The following is an 11,869-nucleotide window of genomic DNA, read 5'->3' on the forward strand; positions in this document are numbered from 1 at the left end:
CCACAGAATGAACTCTTACATAGGTGTGCTGAGTTTGGTAAAATTATCTCGTTCTGTTCACTAGTTCACTAGTCTCCCACTTCTAACGTTTTGGTGGCCCTTAGGGACCGTGAACCGAAATTTCCACACTTTTTTATAACTATTGACAATCAGACTCCAGAGAATCTTGCTGCAGTGGTTTGGTTCCGGTCGGGCCAAAAACCTAGGACTAGTTCGCAAAAGTAGGTTTTTGGAAAAACCCAAAATATCCCAAAATGTTCCCAGGGTGACAAGCAAATCCGAGGCATGCATTTTGTCCGCCTTGAGCCAAGGATTCCAACGATATAAGACACTTGAGCCTACGCCGCCTAACAGTTTAGGAGTTATGAGCCATTTCGTACTTTTGACCTCTGTAGCGCACCCGTCAGGCCGTTCGGGGCGGGCCTTGGTGACGTTGTAGGCGGTGTGAGTACTACCAGCCCTCAAAGTTTCAAGTCTCTACGACTTACGGTTCGGTCTGCCCAATGAGTTTTAGATGGAGAATGTGGGAAAATGTGCTTGAACCGCTAATCTATATCATAATTTCTGTAGCTCAACTGGTAGAGAACGTTGCTTATATCATCATTTAAACTTACACAGCCAAATAAATTGAATTTATTAAAATGAAGTAAAAGGGTGCAAACAAAATGTGGGACATTTTAATATTCAACAGATTATGTTAAGACAAAGTATTATATTCAAGACATATATATTCAATAGATTATGTTAAAATTAAGACATTATATGATTTTAATTGCTGGATACAGCCAGTCAATATTTCTGATGGGGCATGGGAAAAAAACATGGGATTTGTGCCTCTAATGAGACTCTAAAAAGTATACCGTTTTATTTTATGTGCCAGTTTTACTAATTTTATTTATTTATCAAGCCCTAATTAGCAGTGCTTTTCTGACAGGTTCTCTACAATTATAGAGAATACTTATTTTTATCGCTGTCCTGTCTGTGGAAAGTAGTGATACACAAGCTGAATGGCTTTCATGGTATATTAGAAAAGAGAACTAAAGTTTACTTAGTGATTGTATAAGGCTGGTGCACAAACACACGCAAAAGACTTCTAATATCTTATCCAGCTCTCAAAACAAAGTGGAAAGAGAGAAGTTGGGGGAGGTTGGGGGGAGAATCCAAATAAGGCTGTTTTCTGTGTCACAGTGCCATCTAGTGGTTTTCTGACAAAACATTGAGGCCGTTTTCCCATGTAGCCTACTTGAATGTTTAACAAATCCTTCAATATTTCTGTAGTTCAGGTTTATTCCAAGTCCACTAGATCTATCCACTAGATGGCAGACTTTCTATTATTATCACACAGAATGAGAACTCAGGAATAACAAAGGATAGTAGTATATCAATGTGATATAATGTGACACACACACACACACACACACACACACACACACACACACACGCAAAAGAAATATAGAATCTAATATCATATAATATATAATTTCTGTAGCCAATATTTGAGATAATTGCATATAGATGCATACAGCATTTTTGTAGCTATTAGCAACACTTTGGTCTGGCAATGGATGTTAAATGCCAACAGTGCAGTGGTGCCAGACTCAACACATGGGATGTAATCACAACAAAGCAAATGTATGAAACAGGGCTCTGATTCAAATCAACACTGCTTATTAAATGTTTTTAATTTAAAAAATTTTTTTTGGTTAGATTCATATTTGTAACTGTTTAAAGTGGCACATATGAAGCATTAATCAATGATTGATGGTCTGGCAGGACATGAGCTTCTCTGTTGTTTCACATGGGCTGAGACAACTGGCTCTGTTATACTGGGAAGCTCTAACATCCATCTGTCCTATTTTCTGCATATGAATGCCAGAGAAATGCTCTTGAGATTCCAGACAGGAGAAGCCAGTTCCACACACCTGCCATCGCATCCTCTGTGCCAGCAAACATCAGAGACAGCCACTGTGCAAACCCCATCCATGCTCACCCACTCCAAAATACCTAAAATGAGTACATAAAACAGTTTAAATTAACAATGATAATGTACAAATCCTTTCCTTTGCACATATGGCACCCAGAAGAAAAGAGATGGTATGTGCACATCTAACACAGTTAATAAATAATTTAAGAGATCTGGGACATACAGTATATTCTTGTCACAGAGAGCTTGGAACAATCACAAAAGACACAAATGGACTTTAAAGCACACTTTCATTTAGCCTGGCCTATTTTCCTGTGAAGGGACTTTACATGACTATGAGTCACATCATGGTTCAATTCCTTTCTGTGACACAGTGGCCGCCTAGTATGTCCCCCACTTCCACATCCTCATTTGTTATAACAGATGCCTCTGTTTATGTTTTTCAATTGGGCAGAGGATGGGGCAAAAGTCATTCAAAAGTCTTCTATTGTGAGGCACTAATGAGACAATAACAAAGCACCTGTGTAAGACTGCAAACAAGTGTTTCCAGTCTGATTAAAATAGATGTTTTACATGCTCCGCTAGAAACGTTTTGTCGTACCTTATACATTTTAGCTGGTGGGGGGTTGAGGGACACGATACAGCCCAAGTGCCGGGCTTTCATGGATGGCTGAATCGAGACAGTTCGATTTGATCATTATAGAAAAGCCTAATGTACAATACTCACATTAAGCAGCCCACAGTCCTAGAATATTGATTTCCTTCACTGCAGAGAGCAACTTTAAAATGATTACAATTCATCATATGATTTTACATCACCACAGTCATCTAGAATTTCTTTCTAATAATTTGCTCTATTGTTTGCGGCATAAATGATCAGCACAGCATTAGAATGAGATTGCTACAGATTGGCCTCAACACACGTATAGTAAAACATAGATACATGCTTTACACATTCAAAGCAATTCAATAAATAACTTATTCAGTGGCTATTATTACTGAAAACTTATATTTGTGTGCTAATTTAGGAAAGCCTTGGATTGCATTTCTGATTGGTGCAGGCACATAATTCTCAAAGATGGTCATTATATCTACTTCATCTCCTCTGCAATAATGTAGCCTCTAGGAGTATAAAGTAGTGCGGAGGGTTACATTTTGCTGGTTATTAGGCAGTTGCTGGCCCACATCTTTAACAACGAGAGGTGAAAGATAATGGGGCGGTTTCCCGAACAGAGATTAAGCCTAATCCTAGACTAAAATTGCCCTTTAAACCAGATTAACAGAAATCTGCTTTCTCGGTCAAGGCTTTAAGTAGTCCTAGATTTAGTTTAGTCCAGAGTTTAAAAAGCTGGGGCCTCATGTACAAAGACTTGCGTTGAATTCATACTAAAACATTGTGTACGGAGTCCTAGATTTAGTTTAGTCCAGAGTTTAAAAAGCTGGGGCCTCATGTACAAAGACTTGCGTTGAATTCATACTAAAACATTGCGTACGGAGTCCTAGATTTAGTTTAGTCCAGAGTTTAATAAGCTGGGGCCTCATGTACAAAGACTTGCGTTGAATTCATACTAAAACATTGCGTACGGAGTCCTAGATTTAGTTTAGTCCAGAGTTTAAAAAGCTGGGGCCTCATGTACAAAGACTTGCGTTGAATTCATACTAAAACATTGCGTACGGAGTCCTAGATTTAGTTTAGTCCAGAGTTTAATAAGCTGGGGCCTCATGTACAAAGACTTGCGTTGAATTCATACTAAAACATTGCGTACGGACAAAGCTGTAAATGTGCGTACGCACAAAAAACAAAACAGATGTATGAATCTCTGCATACGAAGGATCCCACGCATATTCTCTTTGTACATCCCAATTAACGTAAAATTGAGCGCACATGCACGAGCACAACGCCCCACCGTCTCCTCCCTTAATTAAATCAATTTAAATATGGTAATGAGTCCACTTTGGCAAAAGAAAGCAGTAAGAAAATGGCTAAAGCAAGCGGCAAGAAACGAAACTTTACAGAAAGTGAATTGGAGGTGCTACTATCGGAGGTAGAAACAAGAAAAAACTATTTTATTTGGAACTTTGTCCTCCGGAATTAATAACAAAAGGAAAAAATATGAGTGGGAGAGTTTGGCTGATGCCGTCAATGCGGTATTATTATTATTATGATATAAATTATTATATATATTATATATATATATATACACAATTTTATATTATATTAATATTTAATATTTTTATTAATATATTATACTTTATATTATTATTTTATATTTTATTTTATTTTATTTATAGACTAAGGGTTGTATCAATTTGCATATGCTTTTATATGTTCTTACTTAATTGCATAATTGATAGAATATTCCCACAAGGCTCGTGTGACAATATATGTCAATTATTTTATAAATTGCAAATTAATAGCAATGTTTCTCACAGGTGGTGGTGCGATAGACTTGTAGAACAATTCGTTGTGTAATGTTTGCAACTTCACTTCATTGCCTGTAAGAGTCGCCAACGGACAAAAACAATGAGAAATGTACGTACGCCAGACATGAAATTGGCGTGGAGGAACGCACATTCTCGCGTTAATTTCACTGTTAGTACCATAGATATCATATATAAAGGCTAGATGTCTCGTGCGCACTGCTGGCCAATGGAGGTCGACGTCCGCACGTGGCGGCCATCTTGCGACAGTGTACTCGCTCACTACTTCAATGGTGCATGTACTTTTAAATAACCATAACTTGCTCATTTTTCTACCGATTTTCAAACGGTTTGGTTTGTTATAAACGTCAGAGATGTAGTTATGACACTGCATACATACACTGCATACATATGAAAAATTATAACATACATTTTCAAGCATTCGGAATTATAGCCACGTTAATAACGTTTGTAAGAAACCAAACCGTTTGTAAATCCGTCAAGATTTCAGCGAGATAAGAGGATTTGTGTGCGTGCTGATCATTCACCTTAATGCACAGAGCACTGTCACAAGATGGCCGAACGATGATGCCGGAAGTGACTGCGCCATAAGACATCTAGCGTTTATATATGATATCTATGGTTAGTACATCCGACCGTGAGCGTGAAAGCTGGCGTACGCAAAGTTTTTGTGCGTACGCAAGATTGATACATGAGGCCCCAGGTTTCCTGGAGGAAGACTAGAGTTACTCCAGGACTAAATCGAGGCTTAAATTAAACCTACCAGGAGGCAGGTTTAACTTCAGATTAACATTGTGTTTCAAAGTGGACACGTGTATTACTTGGACACACACACACACACACACACACACACACACACACACACACACACACACACACACACACACACACACACACACACACACACACACACACACACACACACACACACACGCACACACACACACACACACACACGCACACACACACATATATATATGTGTGTGAAATCTGAAATCTAAAGCTTTTGTAACATTAAACACTACCGTTCAAAAGTTTGAGGTCAGTAAGAATTTTAATTTTATTTTTTGGGGAAAGAAATCAAATAAATCAATACTTTTATTCATCAAGGATGAGTTAAACTGATCAAAAGTTACAGTAAAGACATTTATAATGTTAGAAAATATTCTATTTTAAATAAATGCTGATCTTTTGAACTTTCTATTCATTTATTTATTTATTTTTATAATTTTGAAAATTTGTACACAACTGTTTTCAACATTGATGATAATAATAATGAATGTTTCTTGAGCATCAAATCATCATATTAAATGATTTCTGAAGGATCATGTGACACTGAAGACTGGAGTAATGATGCTGAAAATTCAGCTTTGATCACAGGAATAAATTACAGTTTAAAATACATTAAAATAGAAAACAGTCATTTTAAATTGTCATAATATTTCACAATATTACTGTTTTGTATTGTTTTTTATTAAATAAATGCAGCCTTGGTGAGCAGAAGATACTTCTTTTAAAAACATTTAAAATCTTACTGACCCCAAACTTTTGAACGGTAGTGTGTATGTGTATGTATGTGTGTGTGTGTGTGTGTGTATATATATATATATATATATATATATATATATTACAAACAGACTTCCAGCATTTCCTTTATTTTATTCCATTGCTGGTGTGTGCAGTTTATTTAGCTTGCTTAAAATAATTTTGGATTGCAGTGTTTTTCTGATTCCATTGTTTCCTTGGATTTGCTTCTCAGTTCCATGCAATTTTAAGCTTTTCTTGGTTCATTCCATGTTTTATAGGCAACCTCTATCATGCAAATTCAGATTAGCACAGTTGGTTTTAAATTAATCTGGTTTATTTTAGTTCAGGACTCCATAGTCCAGGTGTAACTAATCCGTACTTAATCTGTGTTACAGAAAGCCATTTTTTAAGACACACGATTAACTATTCTAGATTAAGGCCTACTCCTGGCTTAATTTAAACCCTGTCCGGGAAACCGCCCCATAGGGTTTAGACTTGAGACTAGCTAGCCAGCTGAGGTCATACATTTGTTTGCCTGTAGAGGGCTCAGCTGTACCACTGGCTCAGCTGCATTAAAAAAATTAACTGTGGATTTTCTCTCTGCTGTTCACTCCAGGACTAGCCATTCAGCTTCATATGCATTTGCTCCACCAGCATAAGATGTGCATGCTATTTACCAGTACTAATTGATATTAATACACATTAACTCTGTAATGAGGAGGCTAGTACAGCCTATATATCATTGCCCTAACAGTTATCATCTGATATAAGAGTTTTTTTTTTTTTTTTGATCTTTTATATTTTTAATTGCTTTTAATAGCTTTGCCTTAATAACATTCACTTTAATTCATATCCATTTTTCTTACTATAGGCTAGGCTACTTAATAAAGCTGAACTGCCTTTAAGGTATACGTTTACACGTCAACAATGAACTAAACTAGGAAAAGATTGTCCTTTGGATTTTTCTCGTACATGGCAACAATATTTTCAAAACAATCCCCGTTCACACGGATCCGTCCAGGCCAGAAGTTGCGATGTCACTTTGTAAAGTAACACTACGCGCCTATAGACTGAACACATAGGCTACACATGCGCATGGCATCACAGTTTTCACAAATTCGCATTTTTGTTGTTTACACGGAGGCTTTAATGGTATCCTATTCAAAAACTTGCACTTTGAAACCCGTTTTCAAAAGATTGCATTTTCTGGCCCCCAAAATGCTGTTGTTAATGGTCAAAACGCATAAAAAAGTTTTCTGTTTTAAGTAGAAAATGGTGTCGTGTAAACGGCCCCTAAAATGTTATTTTAACATTTAAATTGATTTTAGTTTTTAGCATTTTATTTGAATTTGTTATATATATAGGCTATATTTATAGAATTTCAATATCTGCAATTTACAAGTTATCGGCCATAACCTGAAAATAATTGTCTGTTTATTAGCCATGGTGTAGGCCTATCCCTAAATTTAAGAATGTTTAAATAGTAAACATAGTAATTTTAGAATTTCATAGTAATTTTATTTACACTTTTTACTCATCTTTTCCTTGAATGAATTTGGAACAGGCACACTGCAAGGACTCTAAAATTTCATAACGCCAAAACTGATTAGCGAATATTCATTGCAAACAAGAGTTATAAATAAAATGGATTCCTATGCACCTATTCACCATGCATGAACTTTGTCTGCCCAGAGACTGATACAAACTTTTGGTCTGATTTTTAGAGCCACTGCTACAGCATGAAATCCCAGTAAAAAAAAAAGTTTTTAGCACTTTATTTTAATATTTTTAGACAAAATATACAGATTTTTATAGAATCTCCAATTTCTCAGTTAATGGGCATTACCTGAAAATAATTATTGGCTTATCTGTATTGACCACACTTTTAATATTGGTGCATTTGCTAATTATAGGAATGTTTAAAATTTTATAATATTTTTTACAAGGAAAGAAAGAAAGAAAGAAAGAAAGAAAGAAAGAAAGAAAGAAAGAAAGAAAGAAAGAAAGAGTCTTACCCTATATGGTTGTCTCCATCCCATAAATCGATTGGCAGGCATACTGTATAGAAATAGCAGTCCCCATGGGGGTATCTTTGAATGTTTCTTCGCTGTACACTTATCTGGCCTCTCAGTTGCCAATGTTTGCATCCCATGTGCCTCCCTGGCCTGGTAAAGGTTACACAACAAACAGCACTTGCTTTCTCTGCATATAAATGGGCAAAATGAGCTGGAGACTTTCCAAAGTCACATTTGGAGAATTAAAACTGTGTGTCAAAACACATTTTCTCAACACATCCCATTGCAGATTATTCATTCACAATGCATTTCCACAAACATCTGATGAGATAAAAACACTATGTGAAATGTGAAAAGGCCACAGTGAAACGGACCACCTTGTATGGCAAGCCCTTTTAGCTTAAATTGTTCCCAGCGCCACTCGTCATAATTGCATTTTTAGTAAGAATTCAATTAGAGAGCTCTACGATATAATTCTTAGTAACAGTCACATTTAGAGCTCTCTAATTATAATGGTTACAAGTAAGAATTGAATTGTAGAACTCTCTAATTATAATTGTTACTAGTAAAAATGTAATTACGATGAGTAACGCTGGGAACATTTTAAGCTAAAACGGTTTGCGAAACCCAAATAATAATAAAAAAGAGAGTTGAAGGACTCTGCTGGTCTATACAAAGTACATTTGAGTACTATGACAGTCTGTCTTCGGTTTAGCTAAAACTCTGTAGCAGAAACAACTAAAACACTGCAAGTTAACTCACTACATTGTTACAGAGCAAAACAAGTGCTGTCAAAACTCATGTGATGATTGATTTTCCTTTCTCAGGTTCTCCCATCTCCCCTATATTGTTTGTGCAGAGATCAATATCTCAACCTTTTTTTTCTTTATCTGTCTTTTTGTTGCCTCAGTGTACTCTTTAAAGGCCAACATGGGACCCCCGTTCTTCAGCCCTGGTTCCTCCCCAATTATGAAGGGCGCTTTAATGAGAATATTTTTTTATCTCCAGGGGCTGGTCATGGTAAAGAGCTGAGCTGAAGCTTTTGGTCCAGGGGTTTTTGTTGCCATGTCTCTGATGTATTCCAAGGAGAGTGTCGACTACACTGTTTTACACATTTTACTCATCTCAACCTTGAGAATGACACTGGTACAGGTACACTGCAAGGACTCAATTGATCACTTACACTTTTATAATGCCTGTCCACAACAAGATTAAATATTCATAGTGAATGTTCATTGCAAACAATATATTCCTATGGACCTATTCACATCAGACATGAAAATATGTCGACAGATTGATACGAGCTTTTGGTCACGTTTTACTGCATGGCACCCCAGTGTGAGCGCAGTCTGATATAATGTGTTGCCATGGATGACAGCAATTATTTGGAAATATCCTTATAATAAGTAATCATATTCAAGACATTTCAATTAAAGCATGTCTGACAGTACACTGTTTGTTTACGTGTCTATTTAATTAGGTTTATTTATATTGTGTAATTTCCAGGTAAAAGGTTAATGAACAATAACACTGCATTTGCATGTCAGTTTGATAATGTGCGCATGTATACGTCTTCATTCTTAGCGTTCCTTCAGTTATCTAGTGGTTTAGGCTTTTGTTAACAGGAGATGAGACCCTAAAGACCAGAAACCCTGAGGCCTCTGTGTGTTTGTCTAACAGCAGGGATAAATCCATCATATTCCTGTGTACAAAAACAAGTCAAACTCAGGAAGTCTGCCCTGCAGGCCTTGTCATAAGCAACATCAGAAAAAAACAGTGAGAAGTAGAGAGAGATGGAAATATATATATATATTTTAAATCCTCACATAGTTGACTATCTTCTACAGTAGTAAAAAAGTGGAATATGGTCATAGTGAATCATAAAATAGCTCAAATACCTTTTTATCAAAGCTAGAAATCAACTGTGAAGGTTTCCTAACTGTCCATTTTATATGGTTCACTATATAATCATAACAACTCTAATCCTCTTACAAATGATACAATACTTGCTGCTCATGCATTTATGAATGCAAGACTCACCAGTGGCTATTCATGTTAGCTAGGAACATACAAATGACATATATAACAATTAACCAGTGTCTGCATTTGGCCCACTTCCTCTATTGAGGAATGAGGGAGATTTTTTGCATTATGAAGGATTATTTACAGTCGCTGCCATCAGAAAGCAATAAATAAAGTGAATGAGTCATTTTAGGCACACAATAACAGCTCCATTATAATCCACTAACTGCTGTCTGAAGGAACAATTTAGCTGTGATACATACAGTAAATCTCCGCAGGACAAATGCATTCAGGTTGGACATGATGTGTTTACGCTGAAAGCTGCTGGAAAGCTGCTGGAAAGCGGCTCGTGTGTAGGCAAATGTGGCTTATTATTTAAATATCTCTATTGATCTCCTGAGTCAAAATTAGACTAGGAATGGGAAGTGGTTAAAAACTGTGTTTTGAAACAGGGGACAATATAGGATTTTGATCAATAGGTTTTACCATGCAGAGGCAATTATTTAAATTGAAGCTGCAGAGCCAATGACACATGTCGTTTGTAGCTTATGATGTAGCGTCACATTGTATAAAGTGAGTTGGCGGACATGCAATAGAGAGAACGAACAAAGAGGACATCCTAGTGTTAAAATCCTAGTGTTTAGTCCATTAATGGTGGAGAAATTAAATCAAATGCATTTTCAGGAGAGTGTTCAATTGGCAGTAACTTTAAATCTGAATTTATTTTAGATATTGGAGGTGGGGGACCCTAAACTCTGGAGGTGATACTGAGCAAAATATAACATAATTATGCATCCTCAAAACACTATAATTACCTATTTTGAACCACATTTTGTACAGTACTATATATGTTTATTTTTGCAAACCAATTCACTATGTCCTCAATTTCATTTGCCACGGCTTTGAGCCGGTCGTGATGACAGACAGACAGACAGACTCAGAGTATTCAAGTTGTAATTGCGTGTTCTACGAGAACAGCTTTTTGGAAGTCAGAATCTCGTAAATATGGTAATTCCAACATGCCGTGAATGCACCTATATTGCCCTTCCTGGTCATTTTGCTCCTATTTAACCCTGATTCATTTTATTTGCTGCACAACATGAAAGGAGAAAATGTCCAGTATTTCTGCAAGCATTAGTAAAAAAGAGAAGGTCACAAAACCAAATCAATGAAGGGAAAAGGAAAATCAGCTTTAATTGGCTTTTAAGGAGAGCTGTGAATCACATTAGGTCTAGTGTCAGCTCCCACCAGGCTGTTGCTGATAACAGCTGAAGGACTTCATGGCTCTAAGCTTCTCTGATTACTCTAACACCCAGAGTATTTACCATTCAGACCTATCAAGCCTTTCCTCATGCGCAAGACAGAGAGAGAGACACAGGAGAAAGAGACGAGGCATGTGACAGAAGAGGACTTTCTCCTCCAGTCCTTAAGCAAAGAGGGTCAAGACAAACAGAACAGCATGCTAAGAGAAAGGACAATCCCTTGTGACCACAGCCAACCATGTTTATACCAATACAAGCATTAAAGATGCTGCATGCTCGCATTTTCAAGTCCCAAAAAACACGATTTCAATTTTCCTATAGTGCAGCAGAGCAGTTGTGTTCCACCACTACACAACACTGAGCTCATGAATTGCATTTGAATTTGTAAGGAATTGTGTGTGTGTGTGTGTGCTGTTAAGATTATTTTAAATGACAAGAGCAACACTGAGGTTACTCCCCATATGCTGAATAACTACAAGAATCAATCATGCAGTGGAGCCAAATGAATCTGACTATTTACAAACCTCTGGACTCTGGGCAGATCTGGTGCAGAACACCTGACTCACTCACATGAATGTACCTGTCAAAAAATGAAAGAGAACCCTTATCAGAACAGCACTACATAAAGGCAGAAAGATGGACGCTTCTGTTCATGATCATAACACAACCATAAAAAG

Source organism: Rutilus rutilus (genome assembly GCF_951802725.1).
Source record: "Rutilus rutilus genome assembly, chromosome: 14".
Classification (NCBI taxonomy): Eukaryota; Metazoa; Chordata; class Actinopteri; order Cypriniformes; family Leuciscidae; genus Rutilus; species Rutilus rutilus.